We start from the raw sequence: 20000 nt of genomic DNA, 5'->3' as shown, positions 1-20000 counted from the left end.
GGAGCAACATTACATGTGCGACTTGCCGCTAATCAAAAGAAGCACCGTGGGTGCCATCATGTAAGAGGTTTTTCTCTTGATCTTGTCCAGCAGCCACAGACCGCTGTCCTGGCTGATGGACTGGGACATGTGCTTTGATGTGCACAAACCTTAACCCCTTCACCCCCAAGGGTGGTTTGCACGTTCAGTAGTTCTCGCCACAGCCTTTGGCCTAGGTGCCTCCATCTCGGTATCCGAAGTCCAGCACCGTTAGCTGGACTTGCCACCATCAACTGCCAAGGCAGTGCTTGCTAGCACAGGTACCTCCTGCCTAGTAACCGTGGTCCAGCACCGTCAGCTGTTCCTCGGTAGTGCCATTGGCTCTTGTAGCTTTTGCTACCCATCTGGGTTCCAGCACTGTCAGCTGGTTCTCAGCAGTGTCTTTGGCACGGGTACTCCCTGTTGCCCAGCCTGTTTTCAGCACGCCTGCTGTTTCCGGGTAGTGTCAAGGTCACTATGCCACCAATCCGTTGTCCTGTCGTCTTGCGGCCGGGTTAGCCGACTCTACGGTGCCTGCAGTTTAGGTGACTCCTATGTGGGCTGCGGGAACTGGCACTGAAGGCTGGATCCGTAGTGCAAATGGGACATGGACCCCCTGTAGGACTGTGGGTTTCGGTAACTGCGGCCGGCTTGCGGCCTGGCTACTTTGCTTTGAATGGGTACCTCCTGCCACCCATCCGGGTTCCAGCACTGTCTGCTGGTTCTCGCCAGGGCCTTTGGCCTAGGTGCCTCCAACTCGGTATCCGAAGTCCAGCACCGTCAGCTGGTCCTTGGTAGTGCTTTTTAGCACAGGTACCTTCTGCTTAGTAACCGTGGTCCAGCACCGTCAGTTGGTCCTTGGTAGTGCCATTGGCTCTTGTTCCTTCTGCTACCCATCTGGGTGCCAGCACTGTCTGCTGGTGCTCGCCACAGCCTTTGGCCTAGGTGCCTCCATCTCGGTATCCGAGGTCCAGCACCGTCAGCTGGTTCTTGGTAGTGCTTTTTAGCACAGGTACCTTCTGCTTAGTAACCGTGGTCCAGCACCGTCAGTTGGTCCTCGGTAGTGCCATTGGCTCTTGTTCCTTCTGCTACCCATCCAGGTGCCAGCACTGTCTGCTGGTTCTCGCCAGTTTCTCAGCCTTCTTGTACCTTCTGCTACATTTCCAAGATCAAGCTTTTTGAAATTGTCTTTGGTAATCCTTATTGATCTCCATGACGACGACCCTGATGACGATGACCCTGAAGACCACACCAAAGAAGACCAGAAATATGACCCTAAATAATAAGACCAAGAGAACAAAGAACATGAAGACAACCACCAAGATACAGAACAAAAGACAGAAGAACAAGAAGCAGAAGAAGCAAAAGCAGAAGAACAGAAAGCAGAAGAACATTAAGCATAAGACTAAAAATCAGCATAGAAGAAATCAAAATTATAAGCAGAAGAAGACTAAGCAGTAAATGGGGGTGAGTCCGTTCCTCCTCGTGGTGCCCCTGCTGCAGGCCAAACTGAGCGCGGACAAATCCTGTTGTAAATCTTTAGTGACAGGCAGAACGTAAGGTGTAATCTTATAACTTTTATAGATAAGTACTACAGGAATGCCTGTCATCATAAGAAAATGAAGACAAAGAAGAATAGGAAGAAGATGAAGAAATAGCATATTAAAGTTAATAATAGCTGAATAAGAAGAATATGAAGAATGGAAAAAAAAATTAATGGGAAGAAGATGAAGAAGAAGATGAATAAGGTGAAGAAAAAGTTGATGAAAAAAATGCTACTGCTGCGTTCATGAAGGAGAAAGTGTGGGAGAAGTACAAAAGAAGGTGAAGAGCATGGAAGTTGTGAAACATACATATCTGACAAAATATAAAAAAAAGGTTAACATAGTCAATATCTTTTTAACTCCGAACGTCTTGAAAAAAAAAATTGGAATTAATGCTATGCCATGTGATTTGAATAAACCACTATGCCTTTATTTGTCTCCTCCACCAATACATTCTACATGATTCTTATTTGTTTTCAATTATGTAGAATTAGCCAACAAGGAAATAAAGGGCTTTTTTTAATTCCGATACCGGAAGTCCCATTGACTTGAATGGGACTTCCGGTATCGGAATCGGCGATACCCAATATTTTTTTCGTATCGGGCGATACCATCCGATACGATACTTTTGGGTATCGAACGGTATCTCTCAACACTAATGATGACTTTAAATCAGATTTTTGCAAAAGCTATCAATCAAGTAGGATAAGCAAAATGTAAAATTAGCTTCAGGAAACAAAACTCATTGTCTATGTCATACCAAGCAATCTCATACTCTGTGACTTGAGTCAATATTCACATAACACTCTTTCCAAGTGGGTGAATCTGACAAGGATTTGAAGCCAAAATGGCTTCAGGAAGTGTTTTTGATTTTTCTCTAAACCATCTTTTCTTGTGTTTTCCAGAATTTCCTAAAGTGCCTTATAAACATTTTTGGTGGTGTTTTTCTAAAAATTCTTTTCGGCGTCTTTTGAATGTGTTTTGTGGCTTTTTTTGTAGCACACAAAAGTCAATCAGGACCCTTTATAGGGTCTTTCGAACCTTACCGTTGACTTGTATTATAGGTATGGAGCTGTTCAAAGTGAAAAACAGCTGAAGATTGATATGGTAATTTCAGTTAACCGCTGGAAATTTTTGGAAACTTGAGATGGTTAATAGACGCTCCAAAGCCTGATCAAATGAACATCAAGTCTTTTTTACTTGGAAATGATTATGTTCAGTCTTCTCAGCATTTTCGGATTATTTTTAAGGATGTTTTTGGAGCTGACTGACTCCAAATCCACATTATGAAGAGGGAAAAGCTTTAAACTGTGAATGGTTCCCATTGATGATGATGACTTTAAATCAGATTTTTGCATTTTACTGAGACCTTGTATTTTCTTTTCATTTTCTGAGATGTCTTCCAGAGGGTTGATCCCTGAGCTTCATCATGGTGCTATTAGAAAACGTGTGTGAAACTCATAACAGCTTGACGTCCGAGTAGTTGCGGCCGAGTGGTTACGGCGATGGACTAGAAATCCATTGTCTCCCCGTGCAGGTTCAAAGCCTGCTGACTACTTCTATGTTTCAATAACTTTTTGACCTTTTATCTTTGTTGTTCAATTTGCATGTTTACTAGTCTATTCCCCATGACAGTGATATGTGATGGAGCAAGTTTCTCGGACCAAACTGACTTTATCTTTGACTGTTCTTTAGATAATCTATTCTGGAGCAACATTACATGTGCGACTTGCCGCTAATCAAAAGAAGCACCGTGGGTGCCATCAGGTAAGAGGTTTTTCTCTTGATCTTGTCCAGCAGCCACAGACCGCTGTCCTGGCTAATGGACTGGGACATGCACTTTGATTTGCACAAACCTTAAATTATCTCTCAGATGAAGCCTTTTACCATGCAATGCTAATCTTTATCGACTACTGGATGAACAGTTTTCTAACAGTATAAGTTTTGCAATTTATTTTTTTCACACTTTTTCCAAGTAACAGATACAGCAATCTTTTTACTAGCCACTTTTCATCAACATTTCAAACTGTGCTAGCTGTGATATCGTGCAAATGTTGGTAAATTTGTGGACTGAAAGGTTATAAGATTTCAATTTACCATTGTGTATGATTGCAGATTTGCACTGCAGCTTTGGAGCCTGTTTTCGCCATCATTCACGATTTCATATGCTTTATTCAGCACAACAAGCTGCAGCCATGACTGTGTCATTGTTGGTTACATGGTGTAATGGTTAGCAATCTGGTCTTTGCATCCAGTGAGCTGAGTTCAAATCTCAGTGGAACCTGCGCACACATTTCGATTTTTCCATCTCCACTCAGATCGACGATGCCCAATGTTTATTATGAAACAAGCAATTTAAAATCCACATAATAAAAGACAAAAAAAGAGTTCAAGGATTCATGGAATACCATGGTCAAAGCTGTCAATCAAGTAGGATTAGCAAAAATTAAAATTGTCTATGTCACTCATTGTCTATGTCATACCAAGCAATCTCATACTCTGTGACTTGAGTCAATATTCACATAACACTCTTTCCAAGTGGGTGAATCTGACAAGGATTTGAAGTCAAAATGGCTTCAGGAAGTGTTTTTGATTTTTCTCTAAGCCATCTTTTCTTGTGTTTTCCAGAATTTCCTAAAGTGCCTTATAAACATTTTTGGTGGTGTTTTTCTAAAAATTCTTTTCGGCGTCTTTTGAATGTGTTTTGTGGCTTTTTTAGTAGCACTCAAAAGTCAATCAGGACCCTTTATAGGGTCTTTCGAACCTTACCGTTGACTTGTAGAATAGGTATGGAGCTGTTCAAAGTGAAAAACAGCTGAAGATTGATATGGTAATTTCAGTTAACCGCTGGACATTTTTGGAAACTTGACATGGTTAATAGACGCTCCAAAGCCTGATCAAATGAACATCAAGTCTTTTTTACTTGGAAATTATTATGTTCAGTCTTCTCAGCATTTTCGGATTATTTTTAAGGATGTTTTTGGAGCTGACTGACTCCAAATCCACATTATGAAGAGGGAAAAGCTTTAAACTGTGAATGGTTCCCATTGATGATGACTTTAAATCAGATTTTTGCATTTTACTGAGACCTTGTATTTTCTTTTCATTTTCTGAGATGTCTTCCAGAGGGTTGATCACTGAGCTTGATCATGGTGCTATTAGAAAACGTGTGTGAAACTCATAACAGCTTGACGTCTGAGTAGTCGTGGCCGAGTGGTTAAGGCGATGGACTAGATATCCATTGGGGTCTCCCCGCGCAGGTTCAAATCCTGCCGATTATGTCTATGTTTCAATATTTTTTTGACCTTTTATCTTTGTTGTTCAATTTGCATGTTTACTAGTCTATTCCCCATGACAGTGATCTGTGATGGAGCGAGTTTCCTGGACCAAACTGACTTTATCTTTGACTGTTCTTTAGATAATCTATTCTGTAGCAACATTACATGTGCTACTTGCCGCTAATCAAAAGAAGCACCGTGGGTGCCATCAGGTAAGAGGATTTTCTCTTGATCTTGTCCAGCAGCCACAGACCGCTGTCCTGGCTAATGGACTGGGACATGCACTTTGATTTGCACAAACCTTAAATTATCTCTCAGATGAAGCCTTTTACCATGCAATGCTAATCTTTATCGACTACTGGATGAACAGTTTTCTAACAGTATAAGTTTTGCAATTTATTTTTTTCACACTTTTTCCAAGTAACAGATACAGCAATCTTTTCACTAGCCACTTTTCATCAACATTTCAAACTGCGCTAGCTGTGATATCGTGGAAATGTTGGTAAATTTGTGGAATGAAAGGTTATAAGATATCAATTTACCATTGTGTATGAATGCAGATTTGCACTGCAGCTTTGGAGCCTGTTTTCGCCATCGTTCACGATTTCATATGCTTTATTCAGCACAACAAGCCGCAGCCATGTCTGAGGCATGGTTGGTTCCATGATGTTATGGTTAGCACTCTGGACTTTGAATCCTGTTATCTGAATTCAAATCTCAGTGGAACCTGGGCAAACATTTCTATTTTTCCATCTGCACTCAGATCGACGATGCCCAATGTTTATGATGAAACAAGCAATTTAAAATCCACATAATAAAAGACAAAAAAAGAGTTCAAGGATTCATGGAATACCATGGTCAAAGCTGTCAATCAAGTAGGATTAGCAAAAATTAAAATTGTCTATGTCATACCACGCAATCTCATACTCTGTAACTTGAGTCAATATTCACATACCATTCTTTCCAAGTGGGTGAATCTGACAAGGATTTGAAGCCAAAATGGCTTCAGGAAGTGTTTTTGATTTTTCTCTAAGCCATCTTTTCTTGTGTTTTCCAGAATTTCCTAAAGTGCCTTACAAAAATTTTTGGTGGTGTTTTTCTAAAAATTCTTTTCGGCGTCTTTTGAATGTGTTTTGTGGCTTTTTTTGTAGCACACAAAAGTCAATCAGGACCCTTTATAGGGTCTTTCGAACCTTACCGTTGACTTGTATTATAGGTATGGAGCTGTTCAAAGTGAAAAACAGCTGAAGATTGATATGGTAATTTCAGTTAACCGCTGGACATTTTTGGAAACTTGAGATGGTTAATAGACGCTCCAAAGCCTGATCAAATGAACATCAAGTCTTTTTTACTTGGAAATGATTATGTTCAGTCTTCTCAGCATTTTTGGATTATTTTTAAAGATGTTTTTGGAGCTGACTGACTCCAAATCCACATTATGAAGAGGGAAAAGCTTTAAACTGTGAATGGTTCCCATTGATGATGACTTTAAATCAGATTTTTGCATTTTACTGAGACCTTGTATTTTCTTTACATTTTCTGAGATGTCTTCCAGAGGGTTGATCACTGAGCTTGATCATGGTGCTATTAGAAAACATGTGTGAAACTCATAACAGCTTGGCGTCCGTGTAGTCGTGGCCGAGTGGTTAAGGCGATGGACTAGAAATCCATTGGGGTCTCCCCGCGCAGGGTCAAATCCTGCCGACTACATCTATGTTTCAAAAAGTTTTTGACCTTTTATCTTTGTTGTTCAATTTGCATGTTTACTAGTCTATTCCCCATGACAGTGATCTGTGATGGAGTGAGTTTCTAGGACCAAACTGACTTTATCTTTGACTGTTCTTTAGATAATCTATTCTGGAGCAACATTACATGTGCGACTTGCCACTAATCAAAAGAAGCACCGTGGGTGCCATCAGGTAAGAGGTTTTTCTCTTGATCTTGTCCAGCAGCCACAGACCGCTGTCCTGGCTAATGGACTGGGACATGCACTTTGATTTGCACAAACCTTAAATTATCTCTCAGATGAAGCCTTTTACCATGCAATGCTAATCTTTATCAACTACTGGATGAACAGTTTTCTAACAGTATAAGTTTTGCAATTTATTTTTTTCACACTTTTTCCAAGTAACAGATACAGCAATCTTTTTACTAGCCACTTTTCATCAACATTTCAAACTGTCCTAGCTGTGATATCGTGGAAATGTTGGTAAATTTGTGGAATGAAAGGTTATAAGATATCAATTTACCATTGTGTATGATTGCAGATTTGCACTGCAGCTTTGGAGCCTGTTTTCGCCATCGTTCACGATTTCATATGCTTTACTCAGCACAACAAGCCGCAGCCATGACTGTGTAATGGATGGTTCCATGGTGTAATGGTTAGCACTCTTGACTTTGAATCCTGTTAGCTGAATTCAAATCTCATTGGAACCTGGGCACACATTTCAATTTTTCCATCTGCTCTCAGATCGACGATGCCCAATGTTTATGATGAAACAAGCAATTTAAAATCCACATAATAAAAGACAAAAAAAGAGTTCAAGGATTCATGGAATACCATGGTCAAAGCTGTCAATCAAGTAGGATTAGCAAAAATTAAAATTGTCTATGTCACTCATTGTCTATGTCATACCAAGCAATCTCATACTCTGTGACTTGAGTCAATATTCACATAACACTCTTTCCAAGTGGGTGAATCTGACAAGGATTGGAAGCCAAAATGGCGTCAGGAAGTGTTTTTGATTTTTCTCTAAGCCATCTTTTCTTGTGTTTTCCAGAATTTCCTAAAGTGCCTTATAAACATTTTTGGTGGTGTTTTTCTAAAAATTCTTTTCGGCGTCTTTTGAATGTGTTTTGTGGCTTTTTTTGTAGCACACAAAAGTCAATCAGGACCCTTTATAGGGTCTTTCGAACCTTACCGTTCACTTGTATTATAGGTATGGAGCTGTTCAAAGTGAAAAACAGCTGAAGATTGATATGGTAATTTCAGTTAACCGCTGGACATTTTTGGAAACTTGAGATGGTTAATAGACGCTCCAAAGCCTGATCAAATGAACATCAAGTCTTTTTTACTTGGAAATGATTATGTTCAGTCTTCTCAGCATTTTTGGATTATTTTTAAAGATGTTTTTGGAGCTGACTGACTCCAAATCCACATTATGAAGAGGGAAAAGCTTTAAACTGTGAATGGTTCCCATTGATGATGACTTTAAATCAGATTTTTGCATTTTACTGAGACCTTGTATTTTCTTTTCATTTTCTGAGATGTCTTCCAGAGGGTTGATCACTGAGCTTGAATATCCATTGGGGTCTCCCCGCGCAGGTTCAAATCCTGCCGACTACGTCTATGTTTCAAAAACTTTTTGACCTTTTATCTTTGTTGTTCAATTTGCATGTTTACTAGTCTATTCCCCATGACAGTGATCTGTGATGGAGCGAGTTTCTAGGACCAAACTGACTTTATCATTGACTGTTCTTTAGATAATCTATTCTGGAGCAACATTACATGTGCGACTTGCCGCTAATCAAAAGAAGCACCGTGGGTGCCATCAGGTAAGAGGTTTTTCTCTTGATCTTGTCCAGCAGCCACAGACCGCTGTCCTGGCTAATGAACTGGGACATGCACTTTGATTTGCACAAACCTTAAATTATCTCTCAGATGAAGCCTTTTACCATGCAATGCTAATCTTTATCAACTACTGGATGAACAGTTTTCTAACAGTATAAGTTTTGCAATTTATTTTTTTCACACTTTTTCCAAGTAACAGATACAGCAATCTTTTTACTAGCCACTTTTCATCAACATTTCAAACTGTCCTAGCTGTGATATCGTGGAAATGTTGGTAAATTTGTGGAATGAAAGGTTATAAGATATCAATTTACCATTGTGTATGATTGCAGATTTGCACTGCAGCTTTGGAGCCTGTTTTCGCCATCATTCACGATTTCATATGCTTTATTCAGCACAACAAGCCGCAGCCATGACTGTGTAATGGTTGGTTCCATGGTGTAATGGTTAGCACTCGGGACTTTGAATCCTGTTATCTGAATTCAAATCTCAGTGGAACCTGGGCACACATTTCGATTTTTCCATTTGCACTCAGATCGACGATACCCAATGGCTTCAGGAAGTGTTTTTGATTTTTCTCTAAGCCATCTTTTCTTGTGTTTTCCAGAATTTCCTAAAGTGCCTTATAAACATTTTTGGTGGTGTTTTTCTAAAAATTCTTTTCGGCGTCTTTTGAATGTGTTTTGTGGTTTTTTTTGTAGCACACAAAAGTCAATCAGGACCCTTTATAGGGTCTTTCGAACCTTACCGTTGACTTGTATTATAGGTATGGAGCTGTTCAAAGTTGAAAACAGCTGAAGATTGATATGGTAATTTCAGTTAACCGCTGGACATTTTTGGAAACTTGAGATGGTTAATAGATGCTCCAAAGCCTGATCAAATGAACATCAAGTCTTTTTTACTTGGAAATGATTATGTTCAGTCTTCTCAGCATTTTTGGATTATTTTTAAGGATGTTTTTGGAGCTGACTGACTCCAAATCCACATTATGAAGAGGGAAAAGCTTTAAACTGTGAATGGTTCCCATTGATGATGACTTTAAATCAGATTTTTGCATTTTACTGAGACCTTGTATTTTCTTTTCATTTTCTGAGATGTCTTCCAGAGGGTTGATCACTGAGCTTGATCATGGTGCTATTAGAAAACATGTGTGAAACTCATAACAGCTTGACATCCGAGTAGTCGTGGCCGAGTGGTTAAGGTGATGGACTAGAAACCCATTGGGGTCTCCCCGCGCAGGTTCAAATCCTGCCGACTACATCTATGTTTCAATAACTTTTTGACCTTTTATCTTTTTTGTTCAATTTTCATGTTTACTAGTCTATTCCCCATGACAGTGATCTGTGATGGAGCGAGTTTCTAGGACCAAACTGACTTTATCTTTGACTGTTCTTTAGATAATCTATTCTGGAGCAACATTACATGTGCGACTTGTCGCCAATCAAAAGAAACACCATGGGTGCCATCAGGTAAGAGGTTTTTCTCTTGATCTTGTCCAGCAGCCACAGACCGCTGTCCTGGCTAATGGACTGGGACATGCACTTTGATTTGCACAAACCTTAAATTATCTCTCAGATGAAGCCTTTTACCATGCAATGCTAATCTTTATCGACTACTGGATGAACAGATTTCTAACAGTATAAGTTTTGCAATTTATTTTTTTCACACTTTTTCCAAGTAACAGATACAGCAATCTTTTTACTAGCCACTTTTCATCAACATTTCAAACTGCGCTAACTGTGATATCGTGGAAATGTTGGTAAATTTGTGGAATGAAAGGTTATAAGATATCAATTTACCATTGTGTATGATTGCAGATTTGCACTGCAGCTTTGGAGCCTGTTTTCGCCATCGTTCACGATTTCATATGCTTTATTCAGCAAAACAAGCCGCAGCCATGATTGCGTCATGGTTGGTTTATGGTGTAATGGTTAGCACTCTGGAGTTTTTATCCTGTGATCTGAGTTGAAATCTCAGTAGAACCTGAGCACACATTTTGATTTTTCCATCTGCACTCAGATCGACAATGCCCAATGTTTATGATGAAACAAGCAATTTAAAATACACATAATAAAAGACAAAAAAAGAGTTCAAGGATTCATGGAATACCATGGTCAAAGCTGTCAATCAAGTAGGATTAGCAAATATTAAAATTGTCTGTCACTCATTGTCTATGTCATACGAAGCAATCTCATACTCTGTGACTTGAGTCAATATTCACATAACGCTCTTTCCAAGTGGGTGAATCTGACAAGGATTTGAAGCCAAAATGGCTTCAGGAAGTGTTTTTGATTTTTCTCTAAGCCATCTTTTCTTGTGTTTTCCAGAATTTCCTAAAGTGCCTTATAAACATTTTTGGTGGTGTTTTTCTAAAAATTCTTTTCGGCGTCTTTTGAATGTGTTTTGTGGCTTTTTTTGTAGCACACAAAAGTCAATCAGGACCCTTTATAGGGTCTTTCGAACCTTACCCTTGACTTGTATTATAGGTATGGAGCTGTTCAAAGTGAAAAACAGCTGAAGATTGATATGGTAATTTCAGTTAACCGCTGGACATTTTTGGAAACTTCAGATGGTTAATAGACGCTCCAAAGCCTGATCAAATGAACATCAAGTCTTTTTTACTTGGAAATGATTATGTTCAGTCTTCTCAGCATTTTTGGATTATTTTTAAGGATGTTTTTGGAGCTGACTGACTCCAAATCCACATTATGAAGAGGGAAAAGCTTTAAACTGTGAATGGTTCCCATTGATGATGACTTTAAATCAGATTTTTGTATTTTACTGAGACCTTGTATTTTCTTTTCATTTTCTGAGATGTCTTCCAGAGGGTTGATCACTGAGCGTGATCATGGTGCAATAACTTGGTGCAATAGTTTTCTAATAAGAAAACATGTGTGAAGCTCATAACAGCTTGACATCCGAGTAGTCGTGGCCAAGTGGTTAAGGCGATGGACTTGAAATCCATTGGGGTCTCTCCGCGCAGGTTCAAATCCTGCCGACTACGTCTATGTTTCAATAACTTTTTGACCTTTTATCTTTTTTGTTCAATGTGCATGTTTACTAGTCTATTCCCCATGACAGTGATCTGTGATGGAGCGAGTTTCTAGGACCAAACTTACTTTATCTTTGACTGTTCTTTAGATAATCTATTCTGGAGCAACATAACATGTGCGACTTGTCGCCAATCAAAAGAAACACCGTGGGTGCCATCAGGTAAGAGGTTTTTCTCTTGATCTTGTCCAGCAGCCACAGACCGCTGTCCTGGCTAATGGACTGGGACATGCACTTTGATTTGCACAAACCTTAAATTATCTCTCAGATGAAGCCTTTTACCATGCAATGCTAATCTTTATCGACTACTGGATGAACAGTTTTCTAACAGTATAAGTTTTGCAATTTATTTTTTTCACACTTTTTCCAAGTAACAGATACAGCAATCTTTTTACTAGCCACTTTTCATCAACATTTCAAACTGCGCTAGCTGTGATATCGTGGAAATGTTGGTAAATTTGTGGAATGAAAGGTTATAAGATATCAATTTACCATTGTGTATGATTGCAGATTTGCACTGCAGCTTTGGAGCCTGTTTTCGCCATCGTTCACGATTTCATATGCTTTATTCAGCAAAACAAGCCGCAGCCATGATTGCATCATGGTTGTTTCCATGGTGTAATGGTTAGCACTCTGGACTTTAAATCAAGTGATCAGAGTTGAAATCTCAGTAGAACCTGAGCACACATTTTGATTTTTCCATCTGCACTCAGATCGACGATGCCCAATGTTTATGATGAAACAAGCAATTTAAAATCCACATAATAAAAGACAAAAAAAGAGTTCAAGGATTCATGGTCAAAGCTGTCAATATCACTCATTGTCTATGTCATACCAAGCAATCTCATACTCTGTGACTTGAGTCAATATTCACATAACACTCTTTCCAAGTGGGTGAATCTGACAAGGATTTGAAGCCAAAATGGCTTCAGGAAGTGTTTTTGATTTTTCTCTAAGCCATCTTTTCTTGTGTTTTCCAGAATTTCCTAAAGTGCCTTATAAACATTTTTGGTGGTGTTTTTCTAAAAATTCTTTTCGGCGTCTTTTGAATGTGTTTTGTGGCTTCTTTTGTAGCACACAAAAGTCAATCAGGACCCTTTATAGGGTCTTTCGAACCTTACCGTTGACTTGTATTATAGGTATGGAGCTGTTCAAAGTGAAAAACATCTGAAGATTGATATGGTAATTTCAGTTAACCGCTGGACATTTTTGGAAACTTGAGATGGTTAATAGATGCTCCAAAGCCTGATCAAATGAACATCAAGTCTTTTTTACTTGGAAATGATTATGTTCAGTCTTCTCAGCATTTTCGGATTATTTTTAAGGATGTTTTTGGAGCTGACTGACTCCAAATCCACATTATGAAGAGGGAAAAGCTTTAAACTGTGAATGGTTCCCATTGATGATGACTAGTGTTGAGCATTCCGATACCGCAAGTATCGGGTATCGGCCGATACTTGCTGTATCGGAATTCCGATACCGACTTCCGATATTTTTTCAATATCGGAATTCGGCATCGGAATCGGAAGTTCCAAGTTGATTGACAGCCTGACGTCATCATGATGCGCGGTGTGTGCGCATCATGATGCGCCGTCATTTCGGGCCTTCCGGGGGTCTCTGCCGGCCTGCCGGGGGGCTGTGTGGACTGCCCGGGGTCTGTACCGGCCTGCCGGGGGGCTGTGCCGGCCTGCCGGTGGTCTGTGCACCCTGTGGGGGTCTGTACCGGCCTGCCGGGGGGCTGTGCCGGCCTGCCGGTGGTCTGTGCACCCTGTGGGGGTCTGTACCGGCCTGCCGGGGGGCTGTGCCGGCCTGCCGGTGGTCTGTGCACCCTGTGAGGGTCTGTACCGGCCTGCCGGGGGGCTGTGCCAGCCTGCCGGGGGGCTGTGCTGATGTTCGGGGGTCTGTGCAAGCATCGTCCAATGGGACTACAAGTCCCATCTGGCGATGCCTGCTACCATGACAGTGATTGACACATTAGCCAATGATGGGACAGTAGTAGTCCCATCATCCGGCTAATGTGTTAAATGTTAAAAAAAAAAAAATACTACATACATACATACTACATGCATGCTACATACATACTACATGCTACATACATACATGCTACATACATACAACATATATACTACATGCATGCTACATACATACTACATGCTACATACATACTACATGCTACATACATACTACATATATACTACATGCATGCTACATACATACTACATGCTACATACATACTACATGCATGCTACATACATACTACATGCATGCTACATACATACTACATGCTACATACTACATGCTACATACATACTACATATATACTACATGCATGCTACATACATACTACATGCTACATACATACTACATATATACTACATGCATGCTACATACATACTACATATATACTACATGCATGCTACATACATACTACATGCTACATACATACTACATGCATGCTACATACATACTACATGCATGCTACATACATACTACATGCTACATACATACTACATGCTACATACATACTACATATATACTACATGCATGCTACATACATACTACATGCTACATACATACTACATATGTACTACATGCATGCTACACACATACTACATGCTACATACATACTACATGCATGCTGCATACATACTACATGCTACATACATACTACATGCTACATACATACTACATGCTACATACATACTACATATATACTACATGCATGCTACATACATACTACATGCTACATACATACTACATATATACTACATGCATGCTACATACATACTACATGCTACATATATACTACATGCTACATACATACTACATATATACTACATACATGCTACATACATACTGCATGCTACATACATACTGCATGCATGCTACATGCATGCTACATACATACTACATACATACTACATACATACTACATGCATGCTACATGCATGCTACATGCTACATACATACTACATACATACTACATGCTACATACATGCTACATACATACTACATACATACTACATGCTACATACATACTACATATATACTACATGCATGCTACATACATACTACATGCTACATACATACCACATACATACTACATACATGCTACATACATACTACATATATACTACATGCATGCTACATACATACTACATATATACTACATGCTACATGCATGCTACATACATACTACATACATACTACATGCTACATACATACCACATATATACTACATACATACAATACATTCATACAATACATACATAGACATACAGTACATATAACATAGAGTAACATACTTACCAATACTTGTCACATTGTTCCCCGAAGCCATTGTCTTTTCCGGAATAAATATTTACATAACAAACCACAAAAATACTCACCCACGATCCGAAGCAGTCCACGAGTGTGTCCCACGACGATCTTGGGTAGAGAACTGCAGCATCAGATGATGCTGCCGTTCTCTACGGGCTGCAGGAATCCAATGACGGAAGGTAGGTATCCTTCCGCACTGTATTCCTCCGCCACTTAAAAAAAAAAAGTCCCTAGTCTCACTTTATGCCATTGCTGCGTGGGAAATTCCCACACAGCAATGGCATAAAGTGAGACTAGGGACTTTTTTTTTTTAAGTGGCGGAGGAATACAGTGCGGAAGGATACCTACCTTCCGTCATTGGATTCCTGCAGCCCGTAGAGAACGGCAGCATCATCTGATGCTGCAGTTCTCTACCCAAGATCGTCGTGGGACACACTCGTGGACTGCTTCGGATCGTGGGTGAGTATTTTTGTGGTTTGTTATGTAAATATTTATTCCGGAAAAGACAATGGCTTCGGGGAACAATGTGACAAGTATTGGTAAGTATGTTACTCTATGTTATATGTACTGTATGTCTATGTATGTATTGTATGAATGTATTGTATGTATGTAGTATATATGTGGTATGTATGTAGCATGTAGTATGTATGTAGTATGTATGTAGCATGCATGTAGTATATATGTAGCATGCATGTAGTATATATGTAGTATGTATGTAGCATGTATGTAGTATGTATGTGGTATGTACAGTGTATGTAGCATGTAGTATGTATGTAGCATGCATGTAGTATATATGTAGTATGTATGTAGTATGTATGTAGTATGTATGTAGCATGCAGCATGCATGTAGCATGCATGTAGTATGTATGTAGTATGTATGTAGCATGCATGTAGTATGTATGTAGTATGTATGTAGCATGCATGTAGTATATATGTAGTATGTATGTAGTATGTAGCATGCATGTAGTATATATGTAGTATGTAGTATGTAGCATGCATGTAGTATATATGTAGTATGTATGTAGCATGTAGTATGTATGTAGCATGCATGTAGTATATATGTAGTATGTATGTAGCATGTAGTATGTATGTAGCATGCATGTAGTATATATGTAGTATGTATGTAGCATGTAGTATGTATGTAGCATGTAGTATGTATGTAGCATGCATGTAGTATATATGTGTTATGTATGTAGCATGTAGCATGCATGTAGTATGTATGTAGTATGTATGTAGTATGTATGTGGTATGTATGTAGTATGTATGTAGTATGTATGTAGTATATATGTGGTATGTATGTAGCATGTAGTATGTATGTAGCATGCGGTATGTATGTAGCATGCATGTCTTATATATGTAGTATGTATGTAGTATATATGTAGTATGTATGTTGCATGTAGTATATATGTAGTATGAATGTAGCATGTATGTAGTATGTAGTATGTATGTAGTATGCATGTTGAATGTATGTAGCATGTATGTAGCATGTAATTTTTTATTTTTTTTTTTACATTCAACACATTAGCCGGATGATGGGACTACTACTGTCCCATCATTGGCTAATGTGTCAATCACTGTCATGGTAGCAGGCATCGCCCGATGGGACTTGTAGTCCCATCGGACGATGCCTGCACAGCCCCCCGAAGCCTGCACAGCCCCCCGGCAGGCCGGCACAGCCCCCCGGCAGGCCGGCACAGCCCACCGGAGCCTGCACAGACCACCGGCAGGCCGGCACAGCCCCCCGGCAGGCCGGCACAGACCACCGGAGCCTGCACAGACCCCCTGGCAGGCCGGCACAGCCCCCTGAAAGGCCCGTACAGACCCCAGAGAGGCTGTACAAGGGAAAAACAGGGTTTTTCTTATTCCGATACCGGAAGTCCCATAGACTTGAATGGGACTTCCGGTATCGGAATCGGCGATACCGATACTTTTTTTAAAGATCGGCCGATCCATTCCGATCCGATACTTTGAAGTATCGGACGGTATCGCTCAACTCTAATGATGACTTTAAATCAGATTTTTGCATTTTACTGAGACCTTGTATTTTCTTTTCATTTTCTGAAATGTCTTCCAGAGGGTTGATCACTGAGCGTGATCATGGTGCAATAACTTGGTGCAATAGTTTTCTAATAAGAAAACATGTGTGAAGCTCATAACAGCTTGACATCCGAGTAGTCGTGGCAGAGTGGTTAAGGCGATGGACTTGAAATCAATTGGCGTCTCCCCGCGCAGGTTCAAATCCTGCCGACTACGTCTGTTTTAATAGCTTTTTGACCTTTTATCTTTGTTGTTCAATTTGCATGTTTACTAGTCTATTCCCCATGACAGTGATCTGTGATGGAGCGAGTTTCCAGGACCAAACTGATTTTATCTTTGACTGTTCTTTAGATAATCTATTCTGGAGCAACATTACATGTGCGACTTGCCGCTAATCAAAAGAAGCACCGTGGGTGCCATCAGGTAAGAGGTTTTTCTCTTGATCTTGTCCAGCAGCCACAGACCGCTGTCCTGGCTAATGGACTGGGACATGCACTTTGATTTGTACAAACCTTAAATTATCTCTCAGATGAAGCCTTTTACCATGCAATGCTAATCTTTATCGACTACTGGATGAACAGTTTTCTAACAGTATAAGTTTTGCAATTTATGTTTTTCACACTTTTTCCAAGTAACAGATACAGCAATCTTTTTACTAGCCACTTTTCATCAACATTTCAAACTGCGCTAACTGTGATATCGTGGAAATGTTGGTAAATTTGTGGAATGAAAGGTTATAAGATATCAATTTATCATTGTGTATGATTGCAGATTTGCACTGCAGCTTTGGAGCCTGTTTTCGCCATCGTTCACGATTTCATATGCTTTATTCAGCACAACAAGCTGCAGCCATGACTGAGTCATGGTTAGTTCCATGGTGTAATCGTTAGCACTCTGGACTTTGAATCCAGTGATCTAAGTTCAAATCTCAGTGGAACCTGGGCACACATTTCAATTTTTCCATGTGCACTCAGATCGACGATGCCCAATGTTTATGATGAAACATGCAATTTAAAATCCACATAATAAAAGACAAAAAAAGGGTTCAAGGATTCATGGAATACCATGATCAAAGCTGTCAATCAAGTAGGATTAGCAAAAATTAAAATTGTCTATGTCATACCAAGCAATCTCATACTCTGTGACTTGAGTCAATATTCACATAACACTCTTTCCAAGTGGGTGAATCTGACAAGGATTTGAAGCCAAAATGGCTTCAGAAAGTTTTTTTTTAATTTTTCTCTAAGCCTTCTTTTCTTGTGTTTTCCAGAATTTCCTAAAGTGCCTTATAAACATTTTTGGTGGTGTTTTTCTAAATATTCTTTTCGGCGTCTTTTGAATGTGTTTTGTGGCTTTTTTTGTAGGACACAAAAGTCAATCAGGACCCTTTATAGGGTCTTTCGAACCTTACCGTTGACTTGTAGTATAGGTATGGAGCTGTTCAAAGTGAAAAACAGCTGAAGATTGATATGGTAATTTCAGTTAACCGCTGGACATTTTTGGAAACTTGAGATGGTTAATAGACGCTCCAAAGCCTGATCAAATGAACATCAAGTCTTTTTTACTTGGAAATGATTATGTTCAGTCTTCTTAGCATTTTCGTATTATTTTTAAGGATGTTTTTGGAGCTGACTGACTCCAAATCCACATTATGAAGAGGGAAAAGCATTAAACTGTGAATGGTTCCCATTGATGATGACTTTAAATCAGATTTTTGCATTTTACTGAGACCTTGTATTTTCTTTTCTTTTTCTGAGATGTCTTCCAGAGGGTTGATCACTGAGCTTGATCATGGTGCTATTAGAAAACGTGTGTGAAACTCATAACAGCATGACGTCTGAGTAGTCGTGGCCGAGTGGTTAAGGCGATGGGCTAGAAATCCTTTGGGGTCTCCCCGCGCAGGTGCAAATCCTGCCGTCTATGTTTCCATAACTTTTTGACCTTTTATCTTTTTTGTTCAATCTGCATATTTACTAGTCTATTCCCCATGACAGTGATATGTGATGGAGCGAGTTTCTAGGACCAAACTGACTTTATCTTTGACTGTTCTTTAGATAATCTATTCTGGAGCAACATTACATGTGCGACTTGTCGCCAATCAAAAGAAACACCGTGGGTGCCATCAGGTAAGAGGTTTTTCTCTTGATCTTGTCCAGCAGCCACAGACCGCTGTCCTGGCTATTGGACTGGGACATGCACTTTGATTTGCACAAACCTTAAATTATCTCTCAGATGAAGCCTTTTACCATGCAATGCTAATCTTTATCGACTACTGGATGAACAGTTTTCTAACAGTATAAGTTTTGCAATTTATTTTTTTCACACTTTTTCCAAGTAACAGATACAGCAATCTTTTTACTAGCCACTTTTCATCAACATTTCAAAGTGTCCTAGCTGTGATATCGTGGAAATGTTGGTAAATTTGTGGAATGAAAGGTTATAAGATATCAATTTACCATTGTGTATGATTGCAGATTTGCACTGCAGCTTTGGAGCCTGTTTTCGCCATCGTTCACGATTTCATATGCTTTATTCAGCAAAACAAGCCGCAGCCATGATTGCGTCATGGTTGGTTCCATGGTGTAATGCTTAGCACTCTGGACTTTGGATCCAGTGATCTGAGTTGAAATCTCAATAGAACCTGAGCACACATTTTGATTTTTCCATCTGCACTCAGATCGACGATGCCCAATGTTTATGATGAAACAAGCAATTTAAAATACACATAATAAAAGACAAAAAAAGAGTTCAAGGATTCATGGAATACCATGGTCAAAGCTGTCAATCAAGTAGGATTAGCAAAAATTAAAATTGTCTGTCACTCATTGTCTATGTCATACGAAGCAATCTCATACTCTGTGACTTGAGTCAATATTCACATAACACTCTTTCCAAGTGGGTGAATCTGACAAGGATTTGAAGCCAAAATGGCTTCAGGAAGTGTTTTTGATTTTTCTCTAAGCCATCTTTTCTTGTGTTTTCCAGAATTTCCTAAAGTGCCTTATAAACATTTTTGGTGGTGTTTTTCTAAAAATTCTTTTCGGCGTCTTTTGAATGTGTTTTGTGGCTTTTTTTTGTAGCACACAAAAGTCAATCAGGACACTTTATAGGGTCTTTCGAACCTTACCCTTGACTTGTATTATAGGTATGGAGCTGTTCAAAGTGAAAAACATCTGAAGA

At 39.5% G+C, this 20000-nt stretch overlaps 5 non-coding genes across 5 annotated transcripts; all 5 read left to right on the top strand.

The window, feature by feature from the left end:
* Positions 1 to 4761: 4761 nt before the first annotated feature.
* On the top strand, positions 4762 to 4843 carry TRNAS-AGA (transfer RNA serine (anticodon AGA)). The gene has a single exon. It is a non-coding gene; the product is annotated as a tRNA-Ser (tRNA).
* A 1625-nt stretch (positions 4844 to 6468) lies between these two features.
* TRNAS-AGA (transfer RNA serine (anticodon AGA)) lies at positions 6469 to 6550 on the top strand. Its single transcript has one exon. It is a non-coding gene; the product is annotated as a tRNA-Ser (tRNA).
* A 3039-nt stretch (positions 6551 to 9589) lies between these two features.
* Positions 9590 to 9671, top strand: TRNAS-AGA (transfer RNA serine (anticodon AGA)). The gene has a single exon. It is a non-coding gene; the product is annotated as a tRNA-Ser (tRNA).
* Positions 9672 to 11333: 1662 nt separating this feature from the next.
* TRNAS-UGA (transfer RNA serine (anticodon UGA)) lies at positions 11334 to 11415 on the top strand. Its single transcript has one exon. It is a non-coding gene; the product is annotated as a tRNA-Ser (tRNA).
* Positions 11416 to 16954: 5539 nt separating this feature from the next.
* Positions 16955 to 17036, top strand: TRNAS-UGA (transfer RNA serine (anticodon UGA)). The gene has a single exon. It is a non-coding gene; the product is annotated as a tRNA-Ser (tRNA).
* The last annotated feature ends 2964 nt before the right edge of the window (positions 17037 to 20000 follow it).

The sequence above is a fragment of the Dendrobates tinctorius genome, unplaced genomic scaffold (assembly GCF_039654945.1).
Source record: "Dendrobates tinctorius isolate UK_male_01 unplaced genomic scaffold, ASM3965494v1 ptg000048l, whole genome shotgun sequence".
Taxonomy (NCBI): domain Eukaryota; kingdom Metazoa; phylum Chordata; class Amphibia; order Anura; family Dendrobatidae; genus Dendrobates; species Dendrobates tinctorius.
The sequence above is the reverse complement of the archived record's forward strand: the minus strand, read 5'-3'. Positions and strand labels throughout refer to the sequence as shown.